The sequence below is a fragment of the Rattus norvegicus genome, chromosome 3 (genome assembly GCF_036323735.1).
Source record: "Rattus norvegicus strain BN/NHsdMcwi chromosome 3, GRCr8, whole genome shotgun sequence".
NCBI lineage: Eukaryota > Metazoa > Chordata > Mammalia > Rodentia > Muridae > Rattus > Rattus norvegicus.
This window is the reverse complement of record NC_086021.1, coordinates 176,704,533-176,725,260: the sequence shown is the minus strand read 5'-3', so window position 1 is coordinate 176,725,260 and position 20,728 is coordinate 176,704,533. Positions and strand designations below refer to the sequence as shown.

The window sequence follows — 20,728 nt, the reverse complement described above, 5'->3', positions numbered from 1 at the left end:
TCCTCCTCCTCCTCCTCCTCCTCCTCCTCCTCCTCCTCCTCCTCCTCCTCCTCCTCCTCCACCTCCTCCTCCTCCTCTTCTTCCTCCTCTTCTTCTCCTTCTCCTTCTCTTTCTCTCCTTTTCCTCCTCTTCTTCCTCCTCCTTAGAGACTCAAAGACAGTAGGCACTGTTTGGATGGTGGCTGGCACAAAGTGAGAGGTGTGCCAGCAGTCAGGGCACTTCCTGAAAGAGGGCTTTCAGGTTGGAGGATGAGAAGGCATGATTGGCAGCCGTGTACCCAGCAGAGCTAGAGTGCTTTGTGGAACTTCAGCCTTCCCGGCTGACCTAAGAGGAAATCAAGGCCCAGAGGGGAGCTGTGTTTAATTCGCTGGGGAGGAGGATGGGCCAGGATGGCTCTCCTCCCTGTCCCTGTCAGTGTGCAGGTCTACTGTGTGCTGGGTCCCTGGTACTGAAGCATAGTTGCCTCTTTGTCCCCTCCTCTGCTTCTTCTGGCCTCAGTTTCCCTCCCCTGACTTTTTATTCTCCAAGGTGCATTTCTGACCTAGGATCCCCGGCTGGCTGGGGCACTGAAGCTGCTGGTGGGGAGGGTCCTCCACCTGCTACACACCCCCCTGATCCCATGAACCTGCTCTCGACAGGCTGGAGCCAGCCGACATCTGGAATGCTGGGCTGTTTATGGAGCCGGGCGGCTGCAGCCCTGGCCCTGACCCGACCAATCTGGAAGTGATTAGCAGCTAGGAGAAGGGGTATTAGGAGTTCTCATCAGTGATGGGATCCACCGCCCACCCCTGTACCACAGGATCCCAGGCTGTGCTGAGGGGGGCGGGGAGTCTCTGAGAAGTCCCCTCTCTCCCTCAGCTCCTGCTCCTAGGCCAGCAGCTCAGAATCCCACGATCCACAGGGGCAGGAACTAGGCCACATGCAGGCCAGGGCTCTGGGTGGAGCTGCGGGGCCAGGATCTGGGGCTTTCCTGAGGGAAGAATGCCTTTCCAGAGTGGGAAAGTAGACAGAAAGAAAGACCTACACAGAGCAAAGCACAGAGGAAACCCCTGTCGCCAGGGCCTGGGGGTTCTGACTGGCGTGGGAGCATCCACCCACAGAAACTTTACCCCTTTTTTTGTGGCAGGATGAGGGGTGTGTGTCAGGATTGGGCTCCATGTATCCTAGGCTGGGTTCAAGCTATCTGTGGAGCTAGGGATGACTTTGAACCCCTTACATGCTGGGATTTTGAACTCGAGCCACCAGACCAGGCTTATGCTGTGTAGACAGAATCCAGGGCGTTTTGCACGCTGGGCAAGGGTTCTATCAACTGAGCTGCACCCCCAGACTTTGCTTTCAGTCCTGAGAATGGTACCCAGGGGCCTTCTCGTGCTGGGTAAGCTCTATTTGTGAGGTATACCTGCTGGTCCTTAGACTACTGACGATAGCCGAGGCTAGCCCGGAACCATCTTCCTCCTCTTCTCCTGAGTGCTGGGATTCTAGGCCAGTGTCACCACACCTGGCTTCTCCCTCTTTTCCCACAGGGACAGCCCCCTGTCCTGCCCCTGCCTCGTGTGCCCAGGATGAATGCTGCAGCTCAAGGCTGTGGCGTGGGGGTGGGTGGAGTGTCTGCTATGCACACCGTATGTCTGACTGTTTCCCATGCGCTGATCACATGGGTGACAGATTCTGTTGGGAAGCTGTCCTTGTCATCTCTGTCCCCGTTCAAGGAGCCGTAAGTGCACAGGTGACCAGTGACCATACCTGACTGATATTCTTCAAGTTGACAGGCAGAGCTGAGACTCTGGACTCCAGCTCTGAGGGCTGAGTTCCAAATCCCCTCGCCATGTTGCCTCTCTCTGGGCTGCAGAGTGTTCTGGTATCTTGACAGGCCTCCAGTGGTGCACAGCTGGCTTGCTTCCACTGTGGGCTGGCCAGACGACATCTGTGGCAGTGGTAGGGGTGTGGGGGTGTTTCCATTCCCAGAAGGGGCTGTTTGTCACCATGGTGACCATTTCCTGGGATGAAGGCCATCCGCCCAATGTCCTCCATGGGGAGGTGCTGTTGATACTGACCTGGACCCCTGCCCTCAATCCCATGTCCTAGGCTTGCTTCCAGGGACCTCAGGGCACGCAGCCACGGAGCTCCTTCCGTCCTCACCAAGCCTCCTCACTTCATGACTCCTCCAGCTTCCTTTGTGCTGCTTTTCCCCATCCCAGGCTCCCACTCCAGCCAGAGAGGAGACAGCAGAGCAGTAGGAGAGGCTGGGGAGCTGGCTCAGCACTGAGAGCTCTCACAGAGGACCCAGGTTCAATTCCCAGCAACCGTGCCCTGTGGCTCATAATCATCTGTAACTCTCCCTCCCCAACATCTGATGCGCCCTCTGATCTCCATAGGTACCCACACTCATGTGCACATACCCACGTGGCATAAATTTAAATAAAGCTAAGGTACAAGCTCAAGCATACACACACACACACACACACACACACACACACGCACGCACACACACACCCATACATCACACACACATACACACATAGACACACACACACTCACACACATACACACACAGACACACCCATACATCACACATACACATACACACATAGACACACACATACTCACAACATACACACACACAGACACACCCATACATCACATACACACATACACACATAGACACACACACACTCACACACATACACACACACACGCACAGACACACACATACACAGTCACACAGACACACACACAGAGATACACACAGGCACACACACACACATACACACATAGACACGCACACACTCACACACACACACATACACACAGAACCATCTCCAGCCTGATCCTCAGCTGAAGCCCAGTTTCCCCTCTGGCCAGCACCTCCGTTAGGAAACAGGTAAACTTGACCATCCCTGATAATGCTGCCTTTACAAGGACTCTTCCCTGCCCCTTGTTCATGTGTCCTAAGGCCTACAGCAGAGCCTGGCATGTCATTTAACTACCTAGTAATGCAGTCTGCCAAATGCTGAAACAGGAGGATGGCAGCAAGGCCTGCCAGGGCTACAAAGTGAAGCTAGATCAGGCTAGACAACTGAATAAAAAGCTGTGTCAAAATAAAAAGTCTGTGGGGCTGGGGATTTAGCTCAGTGGTAGAGCACTTACCTAGGAAGCGCAAGGCCCTGGGTTCGGTCCCCAGCTCCGAAAAAAAGAACCAAAAATAAATAAATAAATAAATAAATTTAAAAAAAGTCTGGGGGTTGGGGATTTAGCTCAGTGGTAGAGTGCTTGCCTAGGAAGCGCAAGGCCCTGGGTTCGGTCCCCAGCTCCAAAAAAAAAAAAAAAAAAAAAAAAGAACCAAAATAAATAAATAAATAAATAAAAAGTCTGCAGAGGCCTGGGTTGAGTAGTATATTCTTTAATCTCAGCGTCAGCTGGGGTCTGGCTGGGGGTGTCTCTCTGTGAGTTCGAAGCCAGCCTGGTCTGCCTATGGAATTTCAGGCCAGCCAGGGCTATGCAGTGAGATCCTGTCTCAAAATAAGAAAAGAGACAGAGGGTTGGGGAGTGGGTAGGACGTAGTTGATGGTAGAAGGCTTGTTTAGAATGCCCTGGCTTCCAGAAATACAAAGAGTTAGTGAACGGATTGGTGTGGGGACCTAACCTGACCTGACCCACGGGTCACTGCCCTGGAGCACTCAGGGAAGGAAGAGGGGGTCTGAAGGAGCAGTTGTCACAAAGGATTTATAAAGTGTGCACTGTACCCGGCAGGTGTCCCTCCCTTTCCACAGCCTGTCAGGCCTGTCCCCCAGGCCACAGTCCCCATCCACTCCACACAACCACCCTTCCAGATGCCAGTGGGGTTGGAACAAGCAGGTACTTTGGGTCTGGTTTGCAGGGCAAACCCTTCAGGAGGCAAAAGCAGAATGGACCAGAACCATTAGTTCAGCTCTGTGTAACCTGCGTCAGGAGGATTATGAGTTTGAGGACAGTTTGGGCAACATGGTGATGAAGGCTTGTCTCAAAAACTAAAAAGGGGCTGGAGAGAGGTTCAATGGTTGAGAACACTGGCTGCTCTTGTGAAAGACCTGGGTTCAATTCCCAGCACCCACATGGCAACTCAAAACTATCTGAGACTACAGGGACTCCAACACCCTTGCTGGCTTCTGGGAGCACTGGTCTCACACACACAGTGAACACACATACATGCAGGCAAAACACACACATAAAATAAAACAAGTAAACCGAGAGAGAGAGAGAGAGAGAGAGAGAGAGAGAGAGAGAGAGAGAGAGAGAGGAAAAGCTGTACTTTGTCAGATGGCTTGGCTCAAGAACGTAATCCCAGAATAGAAGAGGCTCAGGTAGGAGGGCTGGCTGTCAAAGGTTCAAGGCCAGCCTGAGCTACAGATATTGTTTGTAAATAAAAATGAAATAGATTGAGATGCATTTGTTTCTCCCTCTCTTTCTCTCTCTCTCTTCTGTTTTTGTTTGTTTATTTGTTTCTATTTTTGAGGTAGCGACTTTCTTTGTAGCCCTGGCTGTCCTGAAACTTACTCTAGACCTTCCTGTCTTCGCAGACACCTGCCTGCCTCTGCCTCCTGAGTACTGGGATTAAAGGAGTGCGCCACCACCGCCACCTTCTTTTCGTTATTTTTAAAACAGGACGAATATACATTAAGAAAAAGAGAGAGAGCTGGAGAGCTGGCTCAGCGGTTAAGAGCACTGATTGTTCTTCTGGAGGACCTGAGTTCAATTCCCAGCAACCACATGGTGGCTCACAACCATCTGTAATGGGATCTGATGCCCTCTTCTGGTGTGTCTGAAGACAGCTACAGTGTACTTATATAAAAAATATTTTTTCAACATCCAAAGCTTTTTTTGTTAACAGCAAGATCCAAAGTTAGTTTTTTGTAGCCTTGACTGGCCCTTGGGCCTCTGGCACTCTCGAACTCCTGGCCCTTGGAACCAACATAGATAGGGTTTGGTATGGCTGTGTGGGGTTCCTGGGGCCCTGCCAAAATGTCAGTACACCCTCGGCCCTTCTGAGGACCAGACAGGAGCACAGTGCCTCAGCCCTTGGGAGACTCCTGGGCCACCTGGTCAAAAGTGAGGATCTTACCCCCAGCCTTGAGGATCCGCCACGTTCGCACCCGCAGTGCACCCCCCCTCAGCTTGGGCACTTCCAGAATCCGCACAACATCTGTGACTCTGTAATGGTCCCCACAACAACAGTGGCCAGGAAGCTTCATCTTTTGGATCACTGGGGACAGGGACAGAGGTGGCCGGTTAGTGCAGCTCATAAATAACCTTTCCAGCACATCCTGATTGAAGGTGGAGTTGGTTCGTCTGGACAGAAGCCTGTCAGCTTGACTGGCAGCCGCAAGCGGATGGCCTGGCTCTTGGGCTCCTCCTGGCCGAACCTTTGGTCCTTATTGTGGTCAACATCCAGGAAAAAAGAAAAAGAGTAAGGCCAGCAGTGGCGGCCCAGCACTCAGGGGCAGAGGCAGTAGATCTCTTGAGTTTGAGGCCAGCTTGGTCTACAGAGTGAGTTCCAGGACAAGTAGAGCTACATAGAGAAACCTAGTCTCAAAAGAAAAAAGTGAAACTAGGAAAGAAGGCAAACTTGCCATCTTTGTCTGCCACTTGTGGCTGTCCCTGGTGGCCAACAGGTGACCGTGTGTATACCGGCTCACAAAGGATAATTGAACTCCCAGCTCACTCCTCCAAAGTAAGGACTATTATCGTCCCATTTTATAGATAGGGAAACTGGGGCTCGGGATGATATGACTGGTCCAGAACACACACACACACACACACACACACACACACACACACACACAAACACACACACACACACACACACACACACACACACACACCACATCGAGACAGAGACAGACAGATAGGCAGGCAGGCAGGCAGAGGCAGAGACAGAGACAGAGATCCAGGAAGGCATACACACAGGTTATGGAGAGAAGAAAGGAGGGGGTCACAGGGGCAGGGGAAATCTCAGGGTTCCCATGACCTTGTCAGGTCCACAGTTTTCTGTCCTTTGGGAAATGGGGGTGTGGGAGCTCACACACCATTCCCGAACTTTGCTGCAAGTCCAAAGAGAGTTCATTCCAGCCAGTGCCCACGTAGCCCGGCCGCAGAGTGACTAACGGTGGATGTGGAGCAAGCCTTCGGCTAATTCTGTGGCTGAAGCCAGCCTGGGTGTGGGCCCTGCCCAGTCCCCCTCTGCCTTGGGTCCTTCTGGCCCTTGGTGACGCAGCTGTGGTGGAGTTTGGCAACTCCAGTTGCCCACAGTTATGACAGCTGGGGGTGGGGTAGTTGGGCCAGTCCCAGTCTCTGCCAGAGACCCTTTCTGACAGCCTAGCAAGCATGGGATACCCCTCCCTCTCTGTGCCTTCCCTGACAGTGGTTGTTTTTAAGGACTAGAAACTCAGGGCTTTGGGCAGGACTCTGCCTGTCACTTTGTTACCAACCATTCTGAGGAGAACCAGATGGCACCTGCTTTTTTTTCTTTTTTTTTTTTTTTAAAGACAGGGTGTTACTATGTAGCTCAGGCTAACTTTACTATGTAGCCTAGGTTGGCCTCAAAGTTCTTCTGGCAATGCTTCTGCCTCAGTCTCTCCAGTGCTGGGATTACACACCTGAGTCATCAAACAGGACAGCTGTCTCTTAGTACCAAAAAAGGAAAAGGTAAAACTGAACAGTTCCTGGGAGGGGTTGTGTACACCTGTAATCCCAACATGGAGGATCAGGAGTTCAAGGCTTCATGAGATCCTCTCTAATAAGTAGGAAAGAAAGAAATGGAACAAAGTAATAGTAGCGATGTATTCCCCCTCCAAATAACTGCTAAACTCCTACTGTGTGCTGGGGACTACTCATAGCCCCAGGGGTTCCACAGTGTACAGAACAGACTCCCCCTGTTCTTAGAACGGTGTAGATTAAGCAATAGCCCAGCTGTGGATGGTGCAGAGAGGGGCAGGGGTAACCCCCACAGGACAGGCGAGCACCAGCTCAGGTACAGAGCTCTGGGGCTAAGTCTCCAGGGAAGGAGACCTTCGACTTGAGCAGGACACTCCTTATGAAAGCGGAAACCCTCAAGGCTCTGAGCAAGTGCCTGGTCAGGAAGGTCCCTGAGGAAGTGACGTATGCGTGCTGACTGGGAAGGGGGCAGATCTGTAGGCCACTAGAGGAAGAACCTTCCCAGAAGGGGCAAAGCTGGGGCAGAGGCAGGAAGACAGTCGCCACTCCTGGGAGCGGGTGGCCAGTGGGAACGCCCCTTGGCCTTGGGTTTCTCCTCTTCGAAGAGGGAGCAAGGGCCTTCCAGGCAGGCATCAGGAAATATCTCGGAAGCTGCTGGGATCCCCCAGGGCCATGCACCTTTCCCCTGGCCGCCAGGGCCCCAGCTGCCCCAGTCTGACCAAATGGCAGGTGCGTGGGAATGGTGCGCCTGTGGCTCACTGCTTTCCAAGGAACCCCATTTCCCCGTGTTGGGGGGATGGAGCTGATGTTCCTCTCTCCTCATGGTGGTCAGCCTCTCTGAAGCCCCATGCTTCTCTGCAGTGGAAGAGGATGGTGTGGGTGGAGCAGACCCGGCTCTCTCAGGAGGAAATGCTGCTCTGTCTCCTTTACAAAAGGAGGAACTGAGGCCACAGCGAGGCGGGTTCTGGCTCTGGCCAGGCGCTCACGCAGAACTGGGCATTGGGCCGAGCCCTTTGACCCCAGCTGCTTCGCCTGGTTCTCTCAGCAGACAAGGTAGGAAGCAGCCGCTGGGACCCAAGCTTTACAAGTGAGGAAGTAACTGGGGGCTAAGAGGAAAGGCAAGGCCAAGGCCAGGTCACAGGGGAAGCTGGGACAGCCAACTGCACTCCAGATCCAGGGACACCAACCTGAAGCTGCTGGCTATGCAGGCAGGATGAAGAACACACACACACACACACACACACACACACACACACACACTTACACACATACACACACACATACACACTCACCCATATATACATATACACACATATACATATATACACTCACATATACATATATACACACATACACATAGACACATCCATACAAACACTCATATACATATACACACACATACACACTCACCCATACATATACACACACTCACACACACATATACACACTGACATACTCACACAATATATGCACGCTCACAAACACACACATATACACACATACACACTCACCCACACATACACACACATACACATATACACACCCACCCATACAAATGCACTTATACATATACACACACAACTCACACACATACTCACACACACAACTCACACACACACACACACACACACACACACACACACACAGGGGTAGATGAGGTAAACAAGGCCTTTCGAAGTCAAGGGCTGTGATACAAGCAATTGCAGGAGTTGGGGGCTAAGAAAGGTGTTTCCTGTGTTTTGTTTTGTGGTGGTGCAGATTTTGGGGTGTTTTGTTTTGTTTTGAGACAGGGCCCCTTGTAGCTCAGGCTGACCTAAAATTCACTATGTAGCTGACCATGATTTTGAACTGTGTTTTTTGTTTTTGTTTTTGTTTTTGTTTTTTGAGACAAGGTTTCTCTCTGTGGTGCCAGACATCCTGGATCGTTCTCTCTCTGTAGACCAGGCTGACCTTGAACTCGGAGATTTCGCCTGCCCACCACCAGCAGGTTTATTTTCTCTTGCCTCGACTTCCTGAGTGCTGGGACCCAGGCACGAGCCACCACACCTGCGTTACCAGGTGCCTTTTGGTTATGTAACCGTAAATAACCCAAGGTAGCCTTGAACTCCTAGCACTCATCCTGCTTCAGCCTCCAGAGTGCTGGGATACCGAGGTGTCGGCCAGCATTCCCAGCTAAGTTGCACGTTTTTCTACCTGGATAGTCCAAGGAAGCTGGGGAAAGCCTCACTCTCCACCCATCCCGGAGCTTGTTGGATCATTCATTCATTCATTCATTTGAACACTTAACTGGCATGACATAAGACTAACTTTAAATGTAAATAGATTGGGGTTGGGGATTTAGCTCAGTGGTAGAGCGGTTGCCTAGCAAGCGCAAGGCCCTGGGTTCGGTCCCCAGCTCCGAAAAAAAAGAAAAGGAAAAAAAATGTAAATAGATTAACTCAACAAGACCTGCCTCAAAAAGGAAGGAAGTCGCTGGGTGTGATGGCCACACCTGTAATTCCGGCACCTGTAAGGCAGAGGCAGGTGGATCTCTGGGAGTTTAAGCCCAGCCTGGTCTACAGGGCTGGGGTGGAGCTCACTAGGGAATGCTTCCATAGCGTGCACAGTCTCTGCTTTTGACTCCTGCTCCCCATGCACAACCATAGTACAAACAGTAACCTCTTTTGTTGGGCAAATATTTATGGAGTGCTTAATCTGTTAAAAGATGCTGTTTTAGACGCTAATGAGAGTCAATAAAAAGAAAATCTAGTGGGGATGGAACCTTGAGGGGCTGGGAGGGACCAGGGAGAGAAACACGAAGGTGCAGGTGTGGAAGGTGACGACAGGGTCTAGAGGGAGGCACTGGGAGAGGCCACCGTGATTGAGGAACAGCCTTGTGGGGGAAGGGCGGGAAAGGTCTGTCAGCTGGGCCACCCTGGAGCATAAACAGGACACTCACCCTGTGGATGTGCTGCCTCTCCAACAAAGCCAGCTGGGGTGGGCTGGAGATGGGGGCTTCCTCCAGCTGCCTGGGCCACCCAGGGCACAGACTATGCCTCCTCCTGGGAAGAATGCTGTGTGAGTCACTGGCTCAGGCTCAGGCTCTGCCTTACCAGTTCTTTTAAGTCCTGGTCGCATGTTAGTTTCCTCCCATTTTACAGAAGTGAAAACTGAGGATTAGACGTACAGTAAGCAGTGTGCCAGCCACACAGCCAGCCAATGGCAGGGCAGGAGTTTAACGTTCTTGTATTGGTTATCACCAGGATACCTGCTTGGCATCACATGGCCTCTTAGGGGCTGGAGGTGGACAGGCCTTTGCCAGCTGTGTGTTCCCTTCCCCTCCTAAGGCCATTGTTTCTTATCTGGGAAACAGCATGCTAGGTCAGTATCAGGACCCGCTGTTTGGGTAACAACTCCCTAAATGCTATGTGGACACAACTCCTCAATTCATCCTCACAACGACTCTGTTTAACAGAGAAGAAAACTGAGGCACAGAGAAGCAGTGCTCATGGCCTTGAGGCCTCCCAGGGGTTTGAGGTCAGCTCATTGGATTGTTGGATGGTAAATCCCCAGACTGCAGAAATCTGAGGTGAGGAGTCTGGGGTAGAGGTGGGGACAGAGACAGGCAGTTGAATCGGGCAAGAGCGAATCAAACCCAGGATGTGGGACCCGGCCCCTGCCTTCTGGATAGAGGCCTAGTTCCTGAGTGACAGGACCATGAAATCCCTGTGTATCCCCTCAGGCTTCGCCTGGGCCCTGCCCAAACAAACAGGAAATGCCAAGTGGTCCCCCACCCCCACCAGGGCCGTGGGAAGGCTCTGGAAGAAGTTTGAGTCAGGACTCCTGCTCTGGGCCAGCTTCTGCTGAGCCAGGGCCCAGGAGGGCTGCCTGACCTCAGGCAGGGCCTGCCCTTCCTGGCCCCTGTCTCCTCACCACTTGTCGAAACACTGGCGAACAAGCCCCACTACCCAGGGCTGTGTGAGCTGGGGCAGTGGCGGTGGCCCTCTAAGCCCAGCCTTCTCTTTCATGTTTCTTCCACTGAGCTGCTTGTGACCTTAGTGAAGAAGGGGAGGGGAAGGCTGGGCTCTGAGAAGTCAGTGGTCAGGGGGCAGAGGACGGCTGAGAGTTAGAAAGCTTGCTCAGCAAGTAAGAGGTGCTCGGTTCGAGCTCCACATTTCCCCCCCTCCCCCTCTCCTCCCACACCCCCTTCCCTCCCACACGCACTCAAATTCCAGGACCTCTGCAAATGGTTTCAAATTCTTCCCTGGGCCGCTCTTCTCCTCTCACGCCTCAGTTTCCCCTCAGTAAAGGAGGTCAACCTGCGACTGATTTATTGCTGGACCTCACTGGCTGGCTGCAATGGCGATGCAGGGTAGCGGGGGGTGGCATGGTGGGAGGACACAGACTTCGGATCTCCTGGGCGGGGGCCCACAGAGGTGGAAGATAGAAAGCTCACCTCCCACACACAATGAATTCAAGGCCAACGTGGGCAGCATGAGAGCCTGTTTCAAAACAAACAAAAGACGCCCCTCCCCACAACCAGGGAAACCCCTTAGAGGTTCTAAAAGTGAAGCGAGGCCAGTCGCTGGTCCCACAGAGAGAAACTGTGGCATGGGCTGTGGCCACACTTTACTGAGGGAAATGGAACACCAAGCTCATACACAGAGGACAGACCCGCCAGGGCCATGGCTCTGTCACCAAACATCTGTTATCTGGTCTTGGGGGCGTGGGTTCCTCCCATAGTGGGCGACTGTGCAGATCCCAGAAGGCTGATCTGTCCACCCACTCAAGGTTCTTCCTCTTTCACCATCGAATATTTCAAGGGAGGGCCTGGCACACAGTAGGTGCACAGTGGGCATCAGTCATTGCCCTGTCCCGAGGTCCCTGCTGCTGTGACCCTAGGCTCTGTAGCTTTGTTCTGCCCACCCTTGCAGACCATTTTAGGTGCCAGCACCCACTGCCCTGAGCTCCGGGTCCTGTCCTGCCTCCCACACAGACCCACATGTCAGGAGCTGGGGACAGAGCTGGGGCCTTATTAGTTACACTGGGCCTAGAGCTTTGAGAACTCTGGCTTTGTGGATCGGGTAGGAGCCAGAGTGGGCTCTGAGCGGAGGAGAGATGTGGTCTGACTTAGCTTTTCTACTCGATGTACACTGGAGGGCACAGAGGGAGGGCCAGGAGGATGGGGGAGGGGAGCTACCACAATATCCCAGCTGTCAGGAGGGCACTTGGCCACTTCCATTCTCCTGGGATTGTAGCGCTGGGGACTGATCCCAGGGCCCCAAGCTATTACCAACAAGTTATAGTCCCTGCCTACCCTTTTTCCTTCCTCCTTCCTGTCTTTTTAGGTTTATTTTGTCTGTTTTTTTTTTCCCCCCAAGACAGAGTTCTCTGTGTAGCCCTGGCTGTCCTAGAACTTGCTCTATAGACCAGGCTGGCCTTGAACTCACAGAAGTCCTTCTGCCTCTGCCTCCTTAGTGCTGGGATTAAAGGTATGCACCACCACCGCCTGACAGGTTTTATTTTAAAACCAGGCCTTTCCTCTCCCCCCCAACTCCCTTCTCTCTCTTCCTCTCCCTCTCTTTCTCTCTCTCCTCTTTTCTTTCTTATTTTGTTTTTGTTGTTATTTTCTGAGACAGAATCTATGTAGCCCAGCCTGGAACTTACTCTATAGACCAGGCTAGATTTGAACTCAGAAATCCAACTGCCTCTGCCTCCCGAGGGCTGAGATGAAAGGCCTCTCCCACCATGGCCAGTCATTTCCTTTATTTTTTTCTTGAGACAAAATCTTGCTAATCAGCCTCAACAGACCTGGTACTGTGGAGTCCACGCTGGCCTCAAACCTTTGGCAATCCTCCTGCTTCTGCCCCCAGCCTACACATACAGAGATGCTACCATACCTGGCTTAGAGGTAGGACTTCAAAAAAAAGCTACCCAGGATGCTCTGAAACCTTCCAGGCTACTTCCGCCCCCACCAGTAGCTGGGATCACAGGCCTGTGTTCACATCACAGGCCTCAGCTCTCTCCATCATGCCTAACGGAAAGGAGGAGGGGCCCCAAGTTCTGTTGAGACACCCCAGGGTTCCCGGAGTCCCCAGGCTGAGGCACAGGCACACCAGAGTCAGGCCCAGAGAGTTCTCACCTCCACTCTGAGGGGATGAGAAGGATCTTCCCTCAGTCCCTGCCTGTTGTGGGTACCACATCCCTAAGCCTCACTGTGAGGACCCAGCCTTTCCACCTAGTCAGGGCCGGGTCAGTGCTGTTACCAACAATTAATGAACTGCAATTGGAAATCATAATGAGAAGATTCTGCAGCCTGAGGCCTCTAGAGAGGGTGGATAGCACCTCCCCTTCTTCCAGCAGAGGACAGGGGTGTGGGGGAGGGGTGTCACTGCCTGAGGTCACAAAGTAATAGGGCTGTGTTCCAATACCCCCTCACCACCTCTGTTCCAGAAACAGGCTGTCCAGGGGCTGCCGAAATCCAGATTTGTAAGACAAGCCGGGAACCAGAGGCCTCATAGGTTCAGAGACCTACCCTTACACAGAGAGAGCCTCCTGACAGAAAAAGGCTTTCCTGGGTCCCCCTTACATCCCTCCCACAAGCTGGGGGCTTTGGGCCCCTGCAGGAAGTGGCCTGGGCTGGGACAGGCCTGCTGCTTTGATCAGTTTTACGAGAGCCTTGGCTGTTTACGGAGCGCCCGGCCCCCACCCTGCCACCCAGGGCTGTGTCCTGTCAGTGGCACTCAGAGATATTAGCTGTCCCTGGAGAGTCCGCTGCTGGGCCTCAGCCCCATTTCCTCCAGCTTGGCCCTTGGCCTTGGCTCCTGGGAACAGAGCAGCCCCTCAGGCAGATGCTAGGGTTGGGGGTGGGTCCTGAAACTGAGTGTATGTCCACTTCTGTCTTGACCCGTGTTACCCTGGCTGGCCCAGGACCACCTCCAGTGCTCCCCACCACTCTGTACAGGGTGCTCTATCCTCCTCCTGGAGCAGAGTAGCCCTCTCTGCCCCATCTGACGACCAACGTCAATCCGTCTCAGGTCTCGTTCTTTTTCTTCACCCCCAGGCTGAAGACTCTCGGGATTTGTGTCTGCCTGTGTCTCTCCTTCCTTCTTCCTCAGTCCAGGGACCTCACGCCCCCAGTACCAGCCCCAGCTCCTAGTTGACACACAGTAGGTACTCAACAAATGCTTCTTGAGTGCAAAATAAAACCTTAGTCTGGGTGTGATGGAACAAGACTGTGGTCCCAGCACCCAGGAGGCTGAGGCAGGAGGACCAGAAGTTCAAGGTGCTCTCAGAACATCGTGAATTCGAGGCCAGCCTAGAGAGGCTACGTGACACCCCGTTTTATCCCCCTCCAGAGAGGTGGGGGAGAATGCAGATCTGGAGACAGACCTGTAGGAAACTAAAAGCACTATCATACCCCCACCCCGGCCACATGCGTGTGCCTGGAAAACCTACCAGGGTGTGGCCTCTGCTCACTCACTAGGCCTGCCTGCAGCTCCCTTATGGATGAGGGAACAGGATACGGAGGTGACAGAATATTCAGGGGACCAGACTTCCCTAGGCCCTGCCCCCAATCCCACTCCTAACTTCCAGCCCCACCCCCAGCTACACCTGTGTTGGCTCTGGACAAGAAGCTACCCGTGCAGGTGTCTGACAAGCTGGGCCGGTTCTGGGGCATTCACAGGAGGGCACTTCCCTAGGGGCGATGCTGGGAGATGCCTGTGGACACCTGCCGGCACCTGTCCGGCATCTGTCCCACCTCTCCTCCCCCCAGCTGTCCAGGCAGGTCCTGTGGTCTCCTCCCAAGTCCTCCACACCCACAGGGCACCATGGCAGGTTGTTCTCCGAGACACTCACCCCTCATCTCTGTGACCTGGGCAGGTGCAGCGACAGCTTGGGGTGGATGCACAGGTGGCAGCTGGCCTGCCTGCTCCCTGAAGAAGCCACTAGCAGAAGCTTCACATCCCAGCCATCTGGAACCCTTCAATTCTGGGGGCGTGTGTGTGTGTGTGTGTGTGTGTGTGTGAGAGAGAGAGAGAGAGAGAGAGAGAGAGAGAGAGAGAGAGAGAGAGAGCGCTGCAAGGACAGGGTCTTCTGCTTGCCAGCAACACAGTAGTCTCCGATTGTGGCGGTGGAAGTTCACAAACAGAAGAGTCAGGGCACCTGCCCAAGTTCACACAGCAATCAGAATTTGAACCCAAGACCGCATGTCTTTCCCGTCCCTCCACCTTGTCTAGCAGTTTTGCTGAAGCCTACCGTATATGGACTGACATTTAGCTATGCGTGTCCAAGTGCATTCGATAGATAGGGATTTGTGGAGCCATGACCAAGGCCAACCTGATGTTCGTCTGGGGGACAGAGAATCTGGCAGCAAAGTAACAGTGATGTCAGCTCAGATGTAAAAAGACCACGGGGGTCGGGGTGGGGCACATGCTGTGAGGAGTAAGATCCACGCTGAGAGGAAGAGCGGGCAGGAGAGGAAAAAGGGAGGCTGAGGAGAAGCATCCACAGGGCAGCCTCTGTTTCCCCGTCAGCATGTTGATAACCTCGAGGCTTCCCATCTCTCAAGATGCCTGGCATTCAGAAGGCGTGGGATGCCCAGGTTAGTCTTAATAGATGTGAAGCCAGAAGGTTTGTCCACCTCAGAGGTTTCTGGGAGTCCCTGGACAGTTCAGCACAGCATGGACTCTGGAGCAGACCCAGGAAGCCTGAAGGATTCTGGGGTAATGGCTGCTTTGGGACCCTGTAAGGGTGGATGGAGGGCAAGAGGCATCACCTCAGGAGCTTCAGCCCTAAGTCAGTTGCTGTCCACCCAAAGAGATCTGAGAGGATTCAGTGTCCCAGGACCCAAAGACCCCCATCCCATGGATGAGGACTTGGAGGTTCAGAGAAAGCCCAGGATCACACAGCTAGAAGGACCAGAACTGGACACAATTCAATCACCTTAAAGCTCACTACCCCCAAACAACCATGTAGGATGGATACCAGAGTGGTCTTGCAGTGTACCCATTGCACGGATGAGTAAACTGGGGCTTGAGCCAAAGCAACTTCTCAGGATGATTGTAATTTATATAAATATTTATGGAGCACCTACTGTGTGCCAGGTAAAACTAGACACAGAGACACAAACCAGTAAGACAGCGTATGTGAATGCCTGCCCAGCAGTCCATAGATTCCTGACGACACAGGCTGAGGAAGGAAAATCAGAAGTTCAAGGGCTGGTAACTTTGTGAGACTCTCTCAAAATAAAAAGTAAAAACGGGTGCAGGGGTGCAGGGGTGCAGGGGTGCAGGGGTGCAGGGGTATAGCTCAGTGATAGAGTGTTTAGTCTCTGGGCTTGATCACAGGATGATACACGACTTTAATCCCAGCACTTGAGAGGCAGAAGCAGGAGGATATCTGAGTTCAAGTCCAGCCTGGTCTACAGAGGGAATTCCAGGATATCGCAAAAAAGACTTTTTTTGGGAGGCGTGGGAGTGTTTATTTCATCTACGGCTTAAAATCGTCATCCAGGGAAGTCAGGGCAAAGCACTTGAAGTAGGAAACTGGAGGCAGGAGCTGATGCAGAAATCATGTTTTGTTACTGGTTTGCTCCTCGAGGCTTTCTCAGTCTGGTTTCTTATGCCATCCAGGGCCACCTGCCGAGGGGTGGCATCACCCACAGTGTGTCGGACGCTCTCACATCAAACGGTTAATTAGGAAGATGCCCTAGACCAGACTTGGGGACATTTCCTCAACTAATGTTTCCCAGAGGACATTTGCCCGTGTCAAGCTGACAAAGAATTAACCGGGACACAGTCTATAATGGCATTTTCTTTTTCTTTCTTTTTTTTTTTTTAACATTTTTTATTGGATTTTTTTAAATTTACATTTTAAATGTTATCACCTTTCCTGGTTTCCCACAAATAAATCCCCCTCCGCCTTCTTCTATGAATGTGTTCCCCCAACCCTTCCCGCCTCCCCACCCTGACATTCCCCTACATTGCCTTAGCAGGACCAAGGGCTTCCCCTTCCATTGGTGCCCCAACAAGGCCGTCCTCTGCTCCATATGCAGCTGGGTCCATGGGTCTGTCCATGTGTACTCTTTGGATGGTGGTTTAGTCCCTGGGAGCTCTGGTTGGTTGGTATTGTTCTTATGGGGTTGCAAACCCCTTCAGCTCCTTCAATTCTTTCTCTAATTCCTCCAATGGGGACCCCATTCTCAGTTCAATGGTTGTCTGCTAGCATTCACCTCTGTATTTGTCAGGCTCTGGCAAAGCCTCTCAGGAGACAGTTCTATCAGTCTCCTGTCAGCATGCACTTCTTGGCATCAGCGATATTATCTAGTTTAGTGGCTGTATGTATATGAGCTGAATCCCCAAAATCTCAAAATTTAATTAGTAAATTAATTAAACAAGGGCTAGGGAGATGGCTAAGTGGGTCAAGTGTCTAAGTGACAAGCATGAGGACCAGAGTTCAAATCCCCAGCACCCACTGAAGGAGGAAAAGCTGACCCAGCCTGTAACCCCAGGACTCAGAGGGCTGGCACAGACGAGGATTCCCGAGGAGGCTGACAAGGTAACCAGGCGAAGGTGAACTCTAGGTTCAGCCGGAGAGAGCCCTGCTTCAATATATAAGTGGAAGTGACCAAGGAAGAAACCTGATGTCAACCTCTGGTCTCACACACTGCAAGCATACATGCACACACATGTACACACATGAACACACACATGCACACCACACATGCATAAAATAAAGTGAAATAAGAAGGCAAAGTTTTCCAAATAAGTTTGTGTTCAAGTCCTGATTACCACTTGCTAGCTGTGTGGTCTTGGGCAAATTCCTAAACCTCTCTGTGCGAAGTTTCTTTGTTCATAAAGTGACTTTCCCTCATGAAGGTAAGCCAGGATCTGTGCAACTCATGTTTTATGCTTTTTTTAAAATTTTATTTTACAATTATTGTTTTTTGAGATGACAAAGGGTCTTACTCTGCAGCTGAGGCTGATCTAGAACTCAAAGCTCTCCTCCTGCCTCAGCTTCCTGAGGCACACTTGAACCATCACACCTGGCTTATTTTACAAATCCATTTTATTTATGAATTTATTAATTTATTATCTTTTTGAGACAGAGTCTTTCTCCATAGTCCTGGCTGACCTGAAAGCTGGAGCCTGCTCCCTGGACCAGGCTGACTTTGAACTAACAGAAAAATCTTCCTGCCTCTGCCTCTCAAGTGTTAGGCTTAAAGGCGTACCCCACTGTGCCCGGCTTGTTTGCAAATTTTGATGGTGTGTCAACAGTATTCCAGCCTGTGCCTTGGGAACTGGGTGTACAGACAGGAGCAAGGTGTGTCATCACCACCAATGTGGAGCTAGCTTCTTCCGGAGCCCCCTCTTCCTGGTCACATTCTGGAACTTTCAGGTGGGCACAGACACCTGCTGCGACAGGTACCAGCCTCCGCTGGCCTGGGGCTGACACCCACTAGGCTGGCAGAGGCTTCTCGAAGAAAGGCTTTCAGCCATTAAGGTCCTGGTGGTGCCGTAGGTTGGGCGAGATGAGTTTCCCATGCAGCTGGTCCTGTCCTGCCCCACTCTCCTACAGCCCCTCCTTGCTCTACTCGTGCACCTCCCCAGGTGTGGCCCAGAGGACACTGCACTCAGGGCACTGGGGACTTCTCCAAGCTGCCCAGAGATCCCATGGCTCTGACAGCCCACAGGCAGGGACCACACCCCTGGCAACCTAAGGCCAAGCCATAGCCCCTGAGGGACGAGGGTGAGGAATGGACCCCTCTGACCCCGATGAGGCTTGAACTATCTAAATGTCATAGCCCACAAGCTTCCCAACCCTACTCAGACTGTCTGGTTTCCATGGCAACAGCCACTTCCTTGTTGCCCCACCCTTCTGTCGTCGTGGAGCACCTGCAGGCCCTGGAGTACCTGACTACCGAATGCAGGGGAAGGGATAGCAGCTGCTGGCCTCACAAGAGGAAGCATCCTGAGTAAGTGGCTAAGCCCCTGGTACTTCCCGGGGCTCCATTGAGCTTCCGAAGGCCTCCTTCAGCTAAACCTGCCCAGGAGTGCTCACTCTGGGCCAGAATCAGTTTGCAAGGCCTTGTGAGGGGAGAGGAGTTTGGGAGGCTCGAGTCTGGGGTCAGCCACTTCCTGGTGGACGGTCCCAGGAGAGGCGCTTTCCTTTTAGGGCCCTGGATTTTCAGATGGAAATGAGAAGCCAGAGCCGATGCCAAATGTCCCTGTGTGACATGAGCCAGGTGCTTGGCATTTGTCACACCTGCATCCCTCACACAGGCGAAGAGACAGGACCACCTGCCAGGCCAGCAGGACCAACTGGAATGAGGCTGCGGCTGCGTGGCCTCAGGGACCACAGGTGCCCACATGGGGTGGGGAAGGGGTGTGCACGGACAGCTCTGCAACAACTGTTCTTGCTCTTTTAAGATGGGGGTGACCTCAAACTCACTATAATCCTCCTGCCTCAGCTTCTCAACTACTGGAATTACAGAAGTGCACCACCACATCCAACTATACCATAATCTTTTTTTTCCCCCTGTGGCGTAGTTGACCCCGAACTTGCAGCTCGCCAGTTCTCTGCTAATAGGTGTGCAGCACCCGCACAATCAGCTTCCTTAGCCCTGGGGATCCCGGGGCTGTGCGCATGCCCGCCCGGCCAACACTCTACCCACTGATCACACCGCTAAGCCTCCCGCAGGCAGCCTAACCCTCCTGCAGCCATTTGTCACTTCACAGCCAAGGAGTAGTCGGGGATGAATGGATGTGCTGAACGGAAGACAGAAGGACTGAATGGCGTCGGTCCTAGGCCTGGACAGCTGACCAGGTCAGGAAGGAAGCCGGAAGCCTGACCAACCATGTGTCTAGGTCCAGCTCCGGCCTCTGCCTGTCCACACATCCTCAGTGGTGAGCTGGCTGCTGGGGCTGATTGAAAAGGCAAGCTGATCCTGGAAAGCCTTTAACGTGTGGGAAACATGCGGGCAACATATCTCCACTCCGTGTCCTGGCTGGCCCCTTAGTGGTCGGATTCTGACTCGAGCCTTCCGGATGTTCCCTGAACACATCAGGCACATTCCAGCCCCAGGGCCTTTGCACTTGCTGTTTTCGTTGTCTGGAAGCTTTTCCTGTCCCTCGGGTGTCTGCAGGGCTCCCTCCTCCTCCCTACTCCCTTCAGGGTTCTGCTCAATGGTCTTGAGGCCTTCACTCACCGTGAGAAGCACCTGTCCCTCTTCCTTTGGCTCTCCACTTTGGAGGGTAAGAACATTCTCTTCGGCTTCCAGACTGCCACCAGCTCCTGGGGACGGGACTTGTATTCCTCTACAGCTGTGGTTATGGGTGCTGAAGAGATGGCTCAGTGGTTAAGAGCACGAACTGCTCTCCCAGAGGTCCTGAGTTCAAATCCCAGCAATCACGTGGTAGCTCACAATCATCTGTAATGGCATCTGATGCCCTCTACTTATGTGTCTGAGACAGCTACAGTGTACTCATATATAATAAATAAATCTTTGGGCTGGCAAGATGGCTCAATGGTTAAGAGAACTGACTGCTTTTCCAGAAGTTCTGAGTTCAATTCCCAGCAACCACTTGATGACTCACAACCATCTGTAATGGGATCTGATGTCACCTTCTGGTGTGTCTGAAGAGAGGGACAATGTATCCACATACATTAAATAAATAAATAAAATCTTAAAAAAAAAAGAGCTGTAATTATTCCTTCACCTGCATTGGGGTATGGTAACACACACCTTTAATCCCAGTACTTGGAAGGTAGAGGCAGAATGAACTTTATGAGTTTGAGGCTATCCTGGGCTACAATATCAACCCTGTCTCAAAAACAAACAAAAAACAAAATAAAAACAAAAGTGAGAACATCTGGTCTACAAGAGACACTTTATCTAAAAAACAAAACCAAAGAGTAAACAATTAAAAAAAAAAGCTACTCGGTGAGGCCGGGTGGGGTGGCCCAGCACTTGAGAGGCAGGAGCAGGTGGATTTCGCTGAATTCCAGACCAGCCAGTGCTACCTAATGAGATCCTACCTCACAAACAAAGAAACAG

At 52.3% G+C, this 20,728-nt stretch overlaps 2 long non-coding RNA genes across 3 annotated transcripts; one reads left to right on the top strand and one right to left on the bottom strand.

Annotated features, from left to right (window-relative positions):
• Nucleotides 1-3,384: 3,384 nt before the first annotated feature.
• LOC120101789 (uncharacterized) lies at nt 3,385-12,942 on the bottom strand. 2 transcript variants are annotated; one of them, XR_005502729.2, is made up of 4 exons: nt 12,812-12,942; nt 9,629-9,731; nt 5,099-5,239; nt 3,385-3,509 (listed from the first exon to the last, which is right to left on the bottom strand). It is a non-coding gene; the product is annotated as an uncharacterized LOC120101789 (long non-coding RNA). The 2 variants fall into 2 exon arrangements; XR_010065053.1 differs by lacking the exons at nt 5,099-5,239; nt 12,812-12,942 and having other exon boundaries at nt 9,629-9,767.
• Nucleotides 5,165-20,367, top strand: LOC134486209 (uncharacterized). Its single transcript, XR_010065052.1, has 2 exons — nt 5,165-18,646; nt 18,847-20,367. It is a non-coding gene; the product is annotated as an uncharacterized LOC134486209 (long non-coding RNA).
• The last annotated feature ends 361 nt before the right edge of the window (nt 20,368-20,728 follow it).